This window comes from Chamaea fasciata, unplaced genomic scaffold, assembly GCF_029207755.1.
Source record: "Chamaea fasciata isolate MVZ Bird 193981 ecotype frontalis unplaced genomic scaffold, bChaFas1.0.hap1 SCAF_1, whole genome shotgun sequence".
NCBI lineage: Eukaryota > Metazoa > Chordata > Aves > Passeriformes > Sylviidae > Chamaea > Chamaea fasciata.
In genome coordinates, this window is record NW_027094086.1 from 86,944,686 (window position 1) to 86,963,181 (window position 18,496).

Genomic DNA, 18,496 nt, shown 5'->3' on the forward strand with positions numbered 1-18,496 from the left:
AGGAAAACAGAGACCCCTGAGGTACCGGGAGCAGCATTTTACATCCTAAGAAATAGTTGCTGTGGAAATCTAGGGCAGGAACAAACCTTTCTCAAAGCACGTTGTATCAGGAGCACTGCAAAAAGCAATGAAGAATAGCTACTCAGGACATGCAAATTCCAACTGGAAGACAACAGCAACAGCAGCAGCTAGAGTTGTGCTTCCCTAGGAGAAAAATGATCTTGTGCATTGAATAAAACACAACATCTTAAGATTTCATCCTAGCTGCACTAGAACAGCAGGAACCAAAATACTTGTTAATGTTGTAGTATGTTTGCTTTCAATCAGACAACAGAAGAATTCATTCCATTTGCTCAGTATTTTGCCCTCCTGAACTCCATCCCCACAACAGCTTTGCAAACACATCTGAGCAATTCCACAGTGGGTTTTACATCCATTGTAAGTCATTTCTGCTGGGCCTATATGCAGGATTTGTGTTTTACAGAGACTACAATGAATGATTCTTCCCAAAATTTGATTCTGTAAAAAGCTACTTGACTGCTCCATGTAATCTTTTTTATTCTTCATCTTAGTTTACTCTTAAGGGTTTTTCGTTTCATCTTTTTCTGCTGTCCTAATGTACACAAATCACTTTTAGAGATAGTGTCATGTGTATGAAGGGAGCAATTTATCAACACAGACACCTCTTTGATGAAGGATGGTTTGTCTTTACAAGGCTGGACAGCCCAAACTGAATTTCAATTTGCTATGGCATGCAAGGGATTTAGGGATTAAGGTTGGCGAGAGGCTTTAAGCATCAACCACCTTATTATTGCTGAAGGAATATGTGATTTGAAAACCTTGCCTGTTTTGATTTTTTTTTCTTTAGTGTGTGGGGGTGAGGTGGGGAGGGATGAGTAAGAAAAGCAATAACCTACTTGATGATTTAGCAGTTATTACTTCTCTTGTGCTTTTCAGTCACTCATTGCCTATTTTTTAGTGGGGCAGATAGAACTTAGAGGGTCAGATCCAGGTGACAGCACCTAAATATCTACTTGAAAGTGTTTTATGACTAGCAAATATAGCAAATATAAAAGCTTGTAATAAAAATAAAGCTATTGGGGAGTGAGAGATGGAGAAGGCGAGAAATATGAGTCATAAGTGTTTATATAAATGAAGAGGTCATGAACTGCTACAAATAAATATTGTTCTGACCATATCACATTACCTGTTCCTTAATGCAAGCAAATTGATAAGGAATAATATTTCCCAATGTAAAAAACACATCATGTGCCATTTACATGTTCTTTTGGAATGGAAGAGTGGGAGAAAATCCAAACAGGCCTACTGGCTTAAGCTTTGTGCACCATGATATTAAATAATTTCTAATAAATATAAAAATACTGTGAATAAAAAGCAATATTACTATTATTTTTTGATTTCTCATTCTCTTAAGTAACTAAACCACTACAGGACTCATTTATCTGTTATGCTAACAAAGGGCCATTGTGGTTGTTTTCACACTGCTGTGAAACTGAGTGCAAAGGAGAATTACAGCTCTGAAATCCTTCCCAGGGCAAAATTCCCAGTTCTGCCATGTATTTGCTTCTGGCAATCAGCTCTAGCTCCCAACAAAAATATTATCTCTTTTCTTCAGAAGGTTTTTGGGCAGATATGTGCTTTGATAGAAAGAAACAAATTGCTTAAAGTAGCTGTTCTCTTCCTCTTCCCTTCTTTTCAGATCCTAGGCTTTCAGAGGTGGAGACCAAGCTCCTGCTGGCATTATCCCTGCCTGGATCCTCAGAACAGCAGAGCAGAGCGGAGCAGAGAGGAGATGGATTACATCCATCCATCTATCTATCTATCTATCTATCTATCTATCTATCTATCTATCTATCTATCTATCTCAATTCAGTTTCTTGCAAGGGTTTCCTGGAGAGAAGCTATCAGGTTGTTCTCACACTCTCCTTAATGTGCTCTAATGAGCATTTAAAAGTTTCAAAGTAGTGGAAGCATTTCATAAGGACATAAAACACCTTTTGGATACTCAGAGGAATGTTCTGAGCCCTTACCAGGAGAGCTGAGATTTGAACTGAGATCTTTTCTAGTCCAGTCACTCTATGGTACTCAGGAGAAGCAGAATAAAATTGAAGGAATCCTAGTGTGGCAATCTACATGTTTCTCAAGGAAAATTGGTACATGTTATTAGAATAAAATCTTCAAATGGAAATAAGATACTCCCCCATCTTTTCCCAACATTTTAAAACATATTAAAAAGACACATATTTTACAATTTTTAAACATTGATTAAATCACTGTTTTTCCAGACGATACTGCATGTAGACTTCTCCATGTCCCCTCATTGCCATAATGCTCCTTCCCTATACTCCATGGACCTCTTTGACAAAGTTGCTAATAATTAATGCCAAATATCTGTCATTAATCAGATATCTTCTGCACTGTGCATAGTGGTTGTCTCTGTGGTTTGTTAGGGATTTTGTGTCTGAAATTTTTTTCTGTGGACTTCAGGTTTGGTTTTTCTTTGTGTGTGGGTGGGTGGGTTTTTTGTTTTGTTTTGTTTTTTTTGTTTTGTTTTCAATACAATCTCTTTAAGCCTTGGCATAGCTTAGATGTGGAATTAGACATCTAGAAATCCCAGCACATTATGAGAGAAAGATGGTCTAAAAAGGTCTGTGATGAGAACAAGAAAGGTTCTTCTGCATACAGACAGAAAAAAAGTCTTCATGAAAACAGGAAAAATTCAGAGGCATGCAAGACCCAAGTTTTCTTCCTTCTTGAATGAAATGTTCCTCTGCCTCCCTGTACTATCCAGCCTCTCCCATCAATGCTTGTATTCCCAAACCAAGACACCCCTGGAGAGGAAAGACATTGCATGCTGCAGTGGTCGTCCTCTATTTAACCATCCCTAAGTTCCAGTCCTGTTCACTATGGAATGTCTAGTTGCAGAGTGTTCCACTGGCTGTAGCCTCCACATGGTGGCATCCTGCAATTTGCCACACTTTTACAGGGGTGATCATGGATGTCTTTCTGTTTTATTTCCCCATCTTGACTTTCATGTACACCTGCACTGATGTATTTTTCTAAAGCTGTCACTTGGAAAAACATCACCACAACATCCAATGATCAATACAGCAGCTTGGAGAAAATACATACACTTACATATCTAGCAGCATAAATGAAATCTCTACCTTCCATTTCAGACCAGGCAACAGGAGACAAATGGGAAAAAAAAAGACAACCAAGAAAAATCAGATTTTCTATAATTATATAAATTACAGCTAGAATGACTGTAATCACCTAAAATGCCTCTGGGGAGTTGGATTAGCAGAAGACAATTTCTCAGATTCACACTCCAGGGTTTAAACCTACGGCTGATATTTAGAATTAGACTACCAAGCTGAAATAATTAACCCTTGGGAAGCTAAAATATGTGACTCAGAGGTGTACTAGCTAACTGAAAGGGAGGAATATGCAACTAATGTTTAAATTTCCTATGAATCTTAATATTTGACCAGGGCAGTCAGATTGCACACTTTAGTCCCAAGTGTGAGTATATTTAACGGAAAAAAACATCTGTCCAGTCTTCCTCCTTTTAACATCCAATAAAAAGGCAACAATCACTCAAACAAATATCCCTTAAAACCAACAAGAGATTTCCTTCGGTAATATATGTCTATTGTGAAGTGGATGACAAAAGTACAGGTTTAAAAAGATACAGGACCAAAGCTTATTTGTCAGAAAAAAAAAAGCTAAAATATTGTAAAGGAAATTCAAAAACTGCCTAGACATGTAAGTAGTGTGGGTGGTTAGGATATTAAAGGAGATATAGAGAAATAAATAAGAAGGCCCTCTTTTCCTTTGTTTTCTTCAGATGAGCGAGACATAAAAGCTTCTTTTTGGATATATGGAGAATGTCCCTAATGTAAGAAGTAAAATGCTTCAAGAAGGTTCCCTCCACACTTTCTAGTTTTGAGGTGAGATCATGGATGGGGCAGTGGAGAAGGGAAGAGTGAGCAGATCAGGGGTTGCTGTTCCTCTATGTGGATGTTTCCCTGAGTTTCAAGAGTGTTCCTCTGCACTTCAGCTTGGATATCATATCAGCAAGTGTCAAGGGATTGACCTTAAACAGAATGTGAAGGCATGAAGTTGTATTAATATTATCCAAATATCTTCTCTGTGATGCAAGTTTTGCCTGGAGTCTCACCTTGTGCTTTGGATCCATTATACTGCCACAAATACCTAAATCTTGAAGCTGCTGAATCTACTACTATTGGTGAATCAAGATGTTACTGTCTAAGAATGAAAACATCAATAATTCCCTTAATCATGGCGAAGTGTTTTTTCCATGTAGATATTGCTTTGAGAATAGAAGCTTGTGTGAACATCATCAATCAGGGAGCTCACACAAATGAATAACTTACAGCCCCACTGGCAGCCACTACTGAAGATTAATGCTGATAAACACCACATTCAACATAAGACATGATTTCTGAAAACAAACCAATTTATTGGATTCCCAGACATTCGTATTTTGTAGTCAACCACTGATTACTGACTCAGCTGATTCTGCTGACCATTCATCACATGTGCTTGTATAAAAGCTGAGCTATTCTCTCTCAGGACTTCATTTAATATATAGCACAATTACTTGTGAAACAGTCCTATTGCAGTTAAAAGAAATTACCTTGGAAAGCGGCACGCTGAAGTGTCTCCATTTACATAGCACAAACATGACAGACATATAGATATATTTTGTGGGGATAAGTATCACGAGTCAGAGAGGAACTGTATGTTGAACTGTACAGGAAGTTTTGTGTTGGATACCAGGGATGACTCTGCTGTTTGAAGAGGGTGTTGGTGTTTATGACTTTAATTTCTGTTTATGAAACAATGACAAAAAACCTTAGCAAACAAGGAGGGAAAGATCTTGTCTTCAATCCCTTGCCATGTAAGTACAGCATATTTGCATTCTATATACTCTTACCTACAGCTCAATAATCCTGAGGGGTTGGCATAAACATCAGCTCTGTAAGCAAATTAATGCAAAGGAAGGGATGCTAAATAGGTGAAATATTTGGATGAGATTTGATTGTAGGAAAGGCAGGATAGCTTCCTAAACTGTTGTCAAGCCTTTCTTCATTTTGCTTAAACAGATAGGCTTTTGTAAGCATGTCCTGACTTTACAGAGGTACTCAAAGAGCTAAGGGGCTCTATGAGTTTCACACTTGTTGTCAGGCACACACTTGAGACACAGATGAATTAAACACCATTCCTGTTACATAGACAAGGTTGGCTTGAGTATATACTTTATTATTATGAAAGCTAGGGAAGTGTCAATTGTCATTATATACTTTCTTTTCACATATAAGTTCATGCTGCTTGTGTGATAAGGTTTTCTTGGTTTTGTTTTGTTTTTAACAAAAAACCCCTGTTGTCTTTGTCTTTTTAAAAGTAATGGCTGCTTCTTAATGCAGTGAGGTTTTTCGTTATAATGACACAGGACATAATCCTGAAAGTCTGGGGGAAAGTTTAACCATTTGAAGAAATGACCATCTGCACTATTATGAGAACGAGGCAGCTTTGGTGCCTGAATTTTGTTCCTTCCATATCATAAAAGGCAATTCTATGCAAACTTGTTGCTCAGTGTGCTAGTTTTGGCTGAGGTGGGGTTAATTTTTTTTAGTGACTAGCATGGAACTGTGTTTTGAATTTGTGTTGAAAACGGTGCTGATAATACAGGGATGTTTTTCTTATTGCTCAGCAGTGTTTGCACAGAATAAAGGCCTTTTTAGCTTCTTGTACTGCCCCTCTGGTGCGGGGGCTGGGGATGTGTCCTACTTTTGACCAAGGTAGAGTTAATTCCTTCTCAGTAGCTCATGCAGTGCCGTGTTTTGGATTCAGATTGAGAACTTATCGCCATTTTGGGTTTTGCTAAGTTGTGTTTGTCCTAAGACTAGGACTTTTGTTTTTCTTTTTTGTATCTCATGCTCTGGCATGAGTGAGAAGCTACATAAAAAACCTGTGAAGGAGCATACCTGGGACACTTATTCAGAGAGTCCCTTGGGAAGCAGCCCTTAAAAATGAAGGGGCTGTAACTAGAATCACAAAAAACACTGGCATGATCATCACTTCTATATTTCTGGGTGGAAGGTTGGTTGTGCCATCTTTTTTATAAGTATGGTGAAAACATGATGGCAAGAATTAAAGGAATCCAGGCAATGAAATGTTCTTTGGTGCAGCTGAATATGGTAGTTTAGATTCAGCAATTAAAGTTTCACAGTGTTACTAAAGATGAAGGAAATTTTCCTTTCTTATTTCTTTTCTGAAACTCATTTTTTATTGGGTAAATATTTTTTGGTTTTGATAAATTGATCAAGTCCTGGAGATTCTTTGATTCTGAAAAATTTCTAGGTCTTCATTAGGACAAATCTTAACCTAAATGCTCCAGAAGCAGCAGGTAATCTAATTTTGTGCACAAACCAACATGTTTTTTTGTGCTTTCTATAACCCTCTTCTCTAATCTTCTTCTCACTCCAAGTTCCCAGCAGATATATGTTAAATGGTGTCCATCACAGGGGTTCCTCCACAAATGTCGGTCTTCTCTGTGGAGTCTGTTGTGCTACCACCTCTACTGGTGAATACAAAATTCCCTGTGTCTGATTTGTATCTGTTTTCAGACTCACCAACACTTGCTGATGATTGTATGTACTTAACTTCATTGTTAATATACTTTAAATTCATTGTGATAAGGCTCCTCCTCTCAGCTGACCCTTTGCTGTGTTTATAAGGAGTAAGATACAGCTGTCATGAAACACTGGTTAGCAAAACCCACTACTCTGCAGGGAGAAATGTGCATTGTGCAATGCAAACTCAATATAAACATTATTATTTTTAACACCGAGTGACCCATGGCTGTTTATGAAAATGCCAGTACAGTCAGCACGTTGAGTGTACGGGACAGCTTCATTCCCATTGTCAATGGTAGAAGGAACAACACACTGAAGAAGAGCTTTCAGCTTTGCTTTGGAAGTAACTAAATGCTATAGTTTTATATTATTGTATGAATAAAAGGAAGGCAATCCTGTGAGTGAAATGCAAAGGAAGTCAAAGCCCAGCAACCAAAGAGTTTTAACAAGGGACTAATTAAGCACCTTTGATCATTTTGAATGTTCATGAAAGAGAATGTAAAATAAGTAGATTGAAGAACACAATCATAAGTGCTTTTGTGATTGAGATAAATTTATTTTAAAATCATAAGTCAAAGTTGAAATTGATGGAAAATGATTTCTAGTTTGTTTAGAGGCACCATGATAAGAAAAAATGCTGTTCTGGGAACACCAAGAAAAGAAATATGTGTAACCTTTATTCTGGAAATGGAAGGAAAGATTCTGCTTATGTTAACAGCTGCAAAACTGTTCTGTAGGAAACAGGAAGAAGCACAAATTAAGGAAGAGAGAAATAAATAAATAAATGAGCATTGTGCAAAATAAATGGGATTTCATTCTGAAATAGATAGTTCTGGGAACAGTAGAAATAATGACACCCATATCCACTGGTAGTTAAGCCATAACAAAGAAATGGAAAATGGGAAAATGATTTTGTTAAGGTCTGCTAGAATTCCCACTAGGACTGTAGGATCCTTGTCATAATGAAGACCCTGTACAAGCTATATTCCCTAAACATGTAATCTGAGTCTATTGCGAGTCTGGTTATAATAACAGGACTGGTAGCATATTGCAGGCCATCACTGCTTGCACTGAAATTTTCCTTACAAGATGTTGGACTTCCAGTTAAATTAACATTTCATTATGTATTAAAAAAGGAGCGCTTATCAATGGATGACTCAAAGGCAGTAGGAACTTCCAGTACTGCCCTTGATTCCAAATGGCCAGTGGTGCCTAAGAACAAGTGCCTTTATTTTGGCAACATCACAAGTATTAATCAAGTGCTCAGTTCACTGTCGTCTTTCCATGTACAACTGGTCATTCTAGTGCAGGTTGCCAGGAACTGGGATTCAGATTCCTACAAAATTACAATCTTTCTATTTTCAGTCAACACTTGTGTAAATGTCTACATGTGAAGGAAGCCATCATAAACTGAGCTGGAAATTTCTAATACCCGGCTAAAATAGTGCATTAACTACAGTGATGATGTTATTCCATTTACAGTAGCAGAGAACTTGTACAATGATCTTTTGTTTAAAAGGCAGATTCTTCTCAGAGTATATGGCAGAATTTTCTATTCTATTTTATTCTATCCTTGGTAATTGTTTGTGTAATATATAGTAAACCTTGTTATTTCTTTGGGAGTCTCTGCTTTCAGTTGTATTATGAAAAATTAATAATTGCTTCATTGAACTGCCATCATACTATCATGACAATAACAAAACTGCCATTGATTACTGACATTTTATACATAGTCTTACCTTCCCTCCTCTGTACAATCCAGGTTGCTGTTGATTTAAACTAAGCCAATTGCAGTACTGACATGGTCTTCAAAGACAGCTCCATCAGTTTGCAACTATAAAAACAATATCTTTAAATTAGACTGAAGTTTTGCTTTCAAAATGGCTTTTACAGTGAAAGCATCTTTCTGTACTTTACCGCTTGTATATTTATGACAATCTGACTGTAACTGTGAGAGAAATAATTTAGGTTTAAGAGCTATTAGTCCCAGATGTACAATTGAATTCTAGTCTTCATTACAGAAAACACGGCAGACTAAAGAAAAGCAGACAAGGTCGGAGCTGTCCAAGGAGCAGTGAGAGGAAAAGGTGATTATCCTGGCAAAAGCCCACAGGTACATTGCCTTGTTGAGTCATCTGATTGGGGAAAAGCTACATCTTTAAGGAATGCTGCTGTCCTTTTAGAGGTATTGCGTGGAGGCAAATGCCAGGGAGATTTATGTGCTTCATTCCCTGACCTGTGATAATGCATCATTAGAGCCCTCCGTGTTTTCCACCTTTGTGAACAAAGACTCATAACAGGGGCGATTATGGAAAAAGAAGAGGAGAAGCCACAGCAGTGGCAGCAGGGGAAGTGTGGCTCAGGCACACAGAACTTCACTCAGAAGTCGAACAGAGATATCTTTTTTTGCATTGCACCTTCATTTCACTTTATTCTAAGTACTACATCTCTCCCTGCTTATCCGTCCAACGCTCAGAGTCCTTGACAGAATTGGAACATAGCACAAATCCAAGAAACAAATCCCCCCACTCCATCCTTATTTAACCCTTCACCTTCTCAGTGGACATTAAAATAAATTTAGAGACATAAGAAACTTATAAGGAGAGCTGAGGTCACTTGTGATCCCCAGTGAGAGCTCTATTGAGTCCTCTGAAGTGCAATGATAACAGTGAAAACTGTTTCATGGTCCTGTGTACCTTTGCTTTTATCCTGACCCCAGGCAATCTTTTTATTTTCCTTGCTGAAATGCAGGGCTGCTGCTCCAGCTGACTGACTGGGGAATAAGTTTATATGTATTTAACCAAACCAGACTAGCATCCCCTCTTCTCTGGCCATGGATGGATATGGATTCAAGCAGTTGTAATGCTTTTCTGAGAACATTACCAAGACATTTTAATCACGGCTTACTGCACTGGTAGATTAGTACCCAAATGCAATGACCTTCTTTTTGCTGTGGACATGAACATGCCAGAAAACCAAACTGTACTATTCTATGTCTTGATCTGATAAATTAGGATTAAATAAACAAGAGAGACAAGTGCGATGTACTTCGAAAATCTGAATGCACCTGTTTTGTAGTGGAAAATTGGATATTCTTTTTTCCGCCCCTCACATAAAAATGCTGCTGCCTGTGTTTGTCTCTTAGGGGATGACACTATAACCAGAATTTATGCGTGGCTTCCTACATATTTTGCAACTGGAGGTTATTAAGAAACAAAGCAACAAAGAAAAATTAGGAGGTATTAGAATACATTGATCTGACTGTTTGTTCCTCTGCTGCAGTGAGGTCTGATTCCACAAATGTGCACAAGAATGTGTGTTCTAGGGGGGCAGAAGCATGGAGGAAAGAGCTACCTGAAAGCCTTGTAATTATTTAAGAGCAACCATTATCCTGAAGTGCTATGACCAAATGATATATTCTCCTGCATTGTGGTTTTTCACTTCCATTAAGAAAAGTAAACATCAGATACTTCCACATCAAGCTACCTGTGATCTGTAAACTCTTTGTATTAGTCTGTGTGGATACACAGAAACGAAGTCTGATCCTGTAATAGAATATCAACTTCTCAAGCCAAGAATATCCAGCCCTCTTCTTTTCTCAATTTTACTTTCTTGTGGATATAGGATGAGATGTTTTACACCATTTTGGAGTTTATGGCTGCGTACAACAACAGAGATAAAAGTAAGCATGCCTCTAGGAATCGCTGCCTTCTTCCATGTCTTGGAAATAGTCAGAGCAACATCTTCCATCTTTGTGGAAAGTGCAAGAGTTATCCTTCTCTACAGGGAAAAGGTCCTGAGTTGGATATGTTTTATCACATTCCACCTGTTAGTAGCTGGTTTCCATCAGCAGTAGTGCATTAAAAATTGAGAACCTCTGTCTTTATTATTTAGCATGTCAACATCCAGATGGGAGCTGGATGCAATGCTGGATACAATGTCCCTGTTGAGGTGAGTGTATTTCCACATGTGCAAGTAACCAGCTGGTGTCAGAGGCAGTGGCATGTTCTGCACACATTCACAGTCAGAATTCAAATAAGGACCACTATGATCCAAAAAGAAATAACTTTGCATGGTAAGCAAAGGAGGAAGCCTCTAAGTCTTTGAGATCTTTTTAGTGCTTGCTAGGATAATTTCACCTGTTGATTATCCTTTGAGTGCTTGTGATAGTCTGGAAAATAAATATTTCAAAGCAAACAAGAAAAACAACCAAGAAACATAAAAAAGGTGAGGAAGAACAGATGTTTTGCTTAAGCATGGTTGTATAATATTGGCATAAAAAGAAACTGCTTTATTTCTTTTGTGTCCTGAAAGGCATGTAATAAAATTAATTTTATTACTACCTGGTGTGTTCCTCAGGTGGTCAGGTAAAAAAGTAAATATATTTTTATAATGGCTATAAACTGTTTTACAATATCTTAATCATGTACTATCAAAACTGAGATTGTACAGAAGGTTTTGATGCACAAGACCAGTGCAAGGCAAGAAAGATTGCAGTTTGTGAAATTTTGTTCTGTTATTAAATTTCATGAAAGCAGCTCTGCAGGTTGAAAGCTGTAGCTGAGTCCAAAATTATATATTTTATACGATTCATTTTATGAAATGGCTGTAATTCCAGCACTTCATTATTACATCCTTGACTCGTCTAAGTGCTTAAGCATCAGGCTAAGTTTAAGACCCACTGAGATAATTTGCTCGTAAAGTTAGTCATAGTTAAATTTGTGGCTCAGCTGTGTTCTGCTGCAGTGAATTCTCTAACACTCCTGGCATGTGTCTGTTAAAGCTCTGCCTAGGCAGCCAGATGCTCCTGTGGAGAGGGTGCCACAAGTCAGTGAGGTTTTAGAGAGTTGGCCAGGCAGAGCTCTAATAATATTACCTGCTATGGCACTAAATATACCAGGTCTGTCATTGCTTTTTATCTTCCACTGATAGATCTGCTGTGCAGGTAGCAATGAGGGAAAATTCCTTAGATTAATGATTTCTTAATGCTAATTAAGCATGGTGAATTATTGGGAAAGCAGAAGCATTTCTATTATCCAAAGCACCTGATATCCAGTGTTGCCAGTCAATGTTCAAGATCATTCAAGCCTTTGATGAACCTACCTAAGAAGTCAAGTGATTTGGAATCTGTTCCCATTTCTGTTGAAGACTTTGCAATTTCAAAAAATTGATAGATGGTTCTTTTCCTTCTTTCCCAAAATATCTGCCTTCAGACAATAAGCCATTTTGGCAGAGGATGGCAAAGAAAGATGAAATATTTCATTAGAAGTTAAATAAGTAGTAATCTCTGGTGTCCTTGACCTTCACAGTTAGTAAGAATGATAATAATAAATGATATTAATAAAGAGGGATTATCAATAAATAATATAAAAATGCTTCTGTAAACTGCATTTCAACTGTATACCTAGCAGCCCTCTGGAGGTGCAACATTCCTTCTCATTTTATAAATGTGAAAGCCGAAGTGAGGTTACAGCTTTGCAGTAACATTTACTGATATGTTTCTAGATGGAATTACATTACATGATGAAACCAAGAAAAGTCACTTACGACCAGATCACTTATGTAGGAGATCATAGGAAAAAAAGTAAGAGGCTTGTGAAAGCAGAAGCCTGTCCTGAGTTTTACACTTAGTAGGTCCTCTTGTAGCAATGTGTTATTTCCCTGTAAATGTTGCTGTGGTGAAAACAGCCAGAGATGTGTGGCTCACCTGCTATTGTTCCTAGCAAAGCACTTGGATGACTGAAGCTTCTATGATAGATCTTTTTTCATAAACACTGTCTGTACTTTCGCTGCAGTCCTTGGTTTTGATCAGTTTCTTTAAGTATGCCTTCTTTGGGTACACTTTTTTTTTTTCTCATTTAAACTACATTTATTATTGCATTACCTCTTTATGCAGCACATGAAGAAGATGGCAGGAACAAAATAATACAGGAAAAATGTGCAAGCACCACGGTGTGCTAATGATAAAGGTGACAGGTTAGAAGGAGAAATGAAGCTTTTCATCGAACAGTTCCAGGGGTATGTAACTGTTTTAGGGAGAAAGTTCATGAAATACATGGGGAAAGTAAGTGGAACATTACCTGGAGAAGAAAATTTGAATGTCAAAGGAAATGAATATATTCTTTCTGAGGAGAGATGGAATAGATGGAGACAAGGCAGAGGACATGATATTAATGAGAACGGTGACCATATGCCATAGGGACAAAAGAGATACAGATGCAGAGGGCTTGTGTCACACACTGATAATCAGTTGCTGTGTTTGTAGTGTCAAACAGAAAATATTGCCACTTTACAGGGGTGGATGCTCAGGGTATCCTCTACTGGTGAAACTTTATGTAAGGCAGCTTTAACATGTACACAAATCTCAAACCACTCAGGGTCCTGTATACCTGACTGGCCCTTTTACTAGCAATGGGAGGTGTGTGATACAGGGTCAGGAGTAAATTGTATTCACCCCTTAGAGTCACAGTTGTTGGTCCTGTAAATATTGCATGCATGTGTAAACCATGGTGCTTTTTCAAATCCTGATGCTGATGTGTCCACATTTCAGAGTTTTTTAATATGGTAACAACTTGGAAAAACAGGAAGGGATCTTTATTTAGTTACTTCATTAAATAATAATGGAGTGTAGCTGGTGGCCCAACAATTTGTCATTTGGTAGCAAGATATCTCCCCATAAGTCATAAGTTCTCATGCACAGGTCAAATGAGTTTTCTAACATTATACACTAGGATGATAGTGCATCCAGGAATCTGCATTCACTGCTGCAATGGAAATAGAACTTTGTCCTTGTGTAGTGGTGTAAAGCCTTGCAAAACAGGGATACATGTTTAAACTCCTTTAAGTGGTGTGAAATCCCCCTCATTGTTCATGCAGTTCTAGATCTAAAAAATCATATCCATGTATCCAGACTTTAGAAAATAATGCTCCAAGGACTACTCCTGTAAATCTTGACATTAAACCAGTCTTAGCATTGTCTGGCCACTTGAATCATTTATTTAAGCGGTGATAATAAAAGGTGTCAGCAATTCAGTTGTGAGCTCTTGAAGATTTCTGTGCACATTGACCTTTAAGTGTTTGCATCTTGACAGGTGAGCTGTTCCTAACGTCTCCTGTGAGATATGGCCGGGGCAAGGGGTCAGGCATGCTAATGACAAAATTACCATTTACCTTTTACCTCACCAGCCTCTGTGCCTGACATTATAAATGTAGGTAACCTTTCACCTGAAGGCCCTCTTTATTCTGCAGTGCTAGAGATTAGGAAGAAATGAATGTGCTCACAGCTGCAGAAGAAGCATAAGTCATGAAAAAAAAGGTGCTTTTTGTGATTCTTTCACTTTAATTTCTTCCTTTTTTTTTTTTTTTTTTTTTTTTTTTTTTAAAAAAAAAAAAAAAAAAAAACAAACCCAAAAACATGTTTATGGAAAAAGTGTGTGAAGAGTTTTGCCCTGTTTTATTTTAAGAGATGGTTATCTGGCTATTTCTATTCTAGCATTCCAACCTAGTCAAGATTATTCTGTTCTTTCTTATTAAGACAAAAACACTGTTTATAATTGATTAGTGCAAATGATACCACAGCAGTCAATAAGGTTTATTTCAGGGATAAGTGACTATATTAATGAGACTGTATGATGATCTTCACTGTTTGCCATAGCCCAAGAGAGTCAACTTGTTCACCTTCATATCCTGATCCTGGTTTTCCTGAGCTTCCCCAGTTTTCTGACTTGACTCAATATTCCTCTCCCAAAGGAATAATTCATTCAGCGGTAATAGGTATACAGTGAGAGCTTTGGAGGTATCCTTGTAACTCTGAAGACTGCCCAAAGACTGCTGATCTCCCTCCCACCTACGATGTGCCTGATTGCTCACAAGTAAACTCTTAGACAATAGGATGTACGGTGAAGTTTAACAAGAGTGGTGTGTATTTACTTCTCCACATATGAAATATTTCTGATTTGTAAAATCCATGCATGTTGTGGATAGGACAACTGTCACGCCTAGGAGAAATATTAAAGATGCTAAAGTGCTAGGTGCAGAGCCTGCATTTGGCTGACTCATGGGCAGGTGATTCATATCCTGATTTGAAATCCGTATTCTTCTTGCCAGAGCTAAAGCATATGAGGGTGGAAAACATATGAAGAGACAGATGCAGAAAATGAGATTCAGTTCATTTCACTGATCAAGAGCCAAATGATCACAAGCTTTAGTAGAATTACCTCCCAGAAGAACAGCCCCTTTCTGATAAATACAGCCATGTAACCGCCAGGGCATAAATCATGCAAATTGAAGACTATAGATCAAATATAAATCTTTATATTAAGTTTAGTGAAATTTGGTATTGTGTGAACATTATTCATGTCTATGAATCTTCAGACACAAATCTTGTTGCATTTTATTTGTGTTATAAGGATATACATTTTGCAAAATTTTCATTCAGTGAATATCAGCCTTAATGAAATTGTGGTCTGGGAAGTCTATAAAAAATTGTTGCATCTCCCTCATGCTAGAAAAACCTGAGCAGACCTATTTCTAGTTTTATCTGTTCTTGTACGCACACAGAGTTCAAGCATCTTATAAATGAAAGGTACATTCTCATTTCTGTGTTAAGCTGGCAAAGTAAAAGGATTGGTTAGAACATATTGAAGGGAAAGTCAGGTTGCCAGCTGAAAAAGAAAAAACCCACAGAAGAAGTATTGTCCCTTCTAGAAAAGTGTATAGCTCTTCTCTCACATTAGCCTGCACTGCTTCTGCCATCAGGGAATTTGGGAAGTAGTGAAGCAGGACGGAAAGCACAGGAAAAGCCTTCCTCTGGGAAGCTTGTACTCAAATCAAATGTGTTGAAAGGACACAGACAGGGATGTCAGTCAGACTGGATAGCCTGACAGAGTTATTTCCAGGCTTATCAGATCATGTTCCACTTGTCTGAATACTCTTGTTTTACTTCTGTGCATCAACACAAAATCAGCCCACAACCTCAAAACCAGATTCATTTCCACAGTACAAAGGGCTTAACTGTGCTTTTCAGCAGGTTTTCCTCCTCCTACTCCTCTGCCCATCTTTCTCCTGGAATGGATTGCTGCTCCTACGTTCAGATTCTGCATTTACAGTGGCATAACTATTTCCTTGTTATGGATTGGACCACGGAGCACACACATTATCATACAGAGATGTAGGAACTTTCATAACAACATGAAAGGTTGTAGAGACTCCACAGGTGTAATAGAAGTTGCTGGCAACGTTTATAAATGGGTTTTATGGGTTATTACATAGTCCCATCCACTGATCCATTTCTCTGGGACTGGGGCTAGTATTCCATGCTTCTGCAAAGTTCCAAGCACATGGTATTAAATCTGTTGAGGAGTAAAAAAATCCTGCCTGTAAAATATTTCTCTCCCCTTCTCAACACTCCAACATTTTGAAGGATCACTACAGACCAGGCTCATGCAGTTGGGCAGTCAGTTTCTGATTCTGAGTTAGGAAACAAGAGTATGTGACCACTTGAAGGGCATATTCCTGCATTGACAGAGAACACACATTTAGCCCTTACAAAACCTGCAGTGTTTCTCAGCATGGACTAACATGATCTTTGCAATATCACGCCAGTAAAATCCCTCAAATACTGGATTATGCTCTGTCTCAACCCCTTTGTGTTCATTGAATATATATGATGCTAGCTGGCTTGAAGGAATCTTTCTTTTGATTTCCCAGGGGATATCTACTGAAGGTTTGATCCTGCAATACACTGAATATGCCGCACATTTAAAGAAGCCAGAGGAATTTGAGAATGTAAAGCTATCTGCTGGCTGAACACATGAAGAGACGTGTTGCACTAGTAATGTTGTACTCAATGTCATACAAAATATTTCAAGGCAAGAAGAAGTAGGAGTACTTAAAAAACAAACAAAAACAAACAAAACATCTAATAAGAAAAATACTTCCTGGAGACCTGGAAGGAGAAGAAAATTGTACAGATATACCACATTCCTGAATCTGCAAGTAGGATCTGGCTTCAAGGCAAGGAAAAGATCAGATCAGAAGACCTTCCACGTTATCACTACCTGCACCACTAACACTTATTAAGTCCAACAGGAAAAACATTTTACATATTGGCTGGAAAACTAAGATAATAGGACACATTTAAAATACAGATGTTTCCATCTGAGCATATGTTTATTGATTCTTGAATTTTTCAAAGCAACATTAATCATGCGGCAAAAAGGCAAAAATGTGACACGCCAGTTTAGGAATGAAAGAAAAGGGTAGTGAGTTTTTCACAGAATGGGCTGTGTCAACATATTGCCAAAAATCAATCAATAGTCAAATAAGTCTAGTGAAGAACTGAGCATTCCTTCAGGGACTACAGGATGTAATACACTTTCTTTTACAGCTTTATGAAAAATATAGTTTGCTTATATAAAGAAATAGTGATATGTCTTTTCTTATTTCAAAAAGGAATTCTGTTTTTCCAGTAAAAATAGAAGTGGTTGCAGTGCTGATAGGAAAACTTACTTATAATTTAGCAACACTTTGACATATATTCAGTTTGAAAAACAAAGGAAGTTAAGTAGTTTGTCCCCAGTATTCAAAACTTTTTCTGTTCTGGGTAAATATTGGAATTAGCTTTAGAGAATGAGATTAGTGAGTTCTGGATCTAGTCCTTACACTTAAAGCTACTGCATGACATTTTGCTGTGCTTTATACACCACCAAGCACATGGAAATTGTTTAAAAATTAATACATGGATTTTTGTTTTTATAAGTGTCTGTAGCAGAAATGATTTGTTTAAATAAAAAATGCATACTTCATGTGTTCCCTTTCCAGATTCCTCATAATGGACAAAGTTTAATCAGGGGTTGGGTTTATTTTTTTACTTACGGTGTGGTATGTGGTACAAATATTTCCCCGATGCAAAAGAACCCAATGTGTGTGTATTTGTCTGTGTACACAAACACACAGATACATAAATAGGAATGCAGGTATAATGTACATATATATGTGAGCATATAGATACATATGCATGTGAGCATGTGGAAGTGCACATCCTTAGCAGCAGCACAAAGAACCAATGCACATTGCAATTAAATGCAGTGTGTAATTTCCCAGTTAGGACCAAGATGCAGGAAAGAAACTCTGTGTGCAGGGCTGGCAATCCTCTAGGGAAAAAGCCAAAAGAGTTGATACTTAAAAAGTTTGTTCACTGGTTCTTTCTACTCTAAAAATGCTGAATGGGAAACTCAGGTGGCAGCATCTCCAAAAGCCTGCACTGAGAGCACTCCTGCCTGCCAAGGAATGTGATGGGAAGAGACCTTCAGCTTTCATGCAGATCCTGCTCCTTCAACCAGCCTTTCTGCAACTGCTGGGAAGAGAGATGTGGAGGTCCTGTGACTGTGATAACTGGGGGCAGAATCCTTTTACTAGACAGGTGAAAAGCCTTTTCTTCTTATGAGAAAGCCTGTAGAATAGCTGAAATCCCACTGGTTTTTAGTATTTATGGTTATCTTCTCATGAGTTTCCACTGAAGAATGCAGCGGGGGTAGAGCTACCTGTGAGGACATAGTGTTGCTACCTCTTGTTAGACATTTCCATTTCTTCCTGGAAGCCTGGAAGTTTTCCCATACCTTATTAAATTCATTAATGTGTGCTTATAATACTGCAGTTGTACTTTGATGATTTTAGGGTGTCTGAGACTGGAAGGGAATGGGATGACATTTCTAGTATAATTTGTTCTGCATAAAACCTATTCCCATTAATACTCAAGTTCATTCTCTATTTGTGAAGCTACTGGACCAAATCAGCTCATGCCAACAGGC

At 37.9% G+C, this 18,496-nt stretch overlaps 1 long non-coding RNA gene across 1 annotated transcript; it reads left to right on the top strand.

Annotated features, from left to right (window-relative positions):
• The first annotated feature begins 4,655 nt into the window (after positions 1–4,655).
• On the top strand, positions 4,656–17,491 carry LOC136285149 (uncharacterized). Its single transcript, XR_010719423.1, has 2 exons — positions 4,656–4,948; positions 16,395–17,491. It is a non-coding gene; the product is annotated as an uncharacterized lncRNA (long non-coding RNA).
• The last annotated feature ends 1,005 nt before the right edge of the window (positions 17,492–18,496 follow it).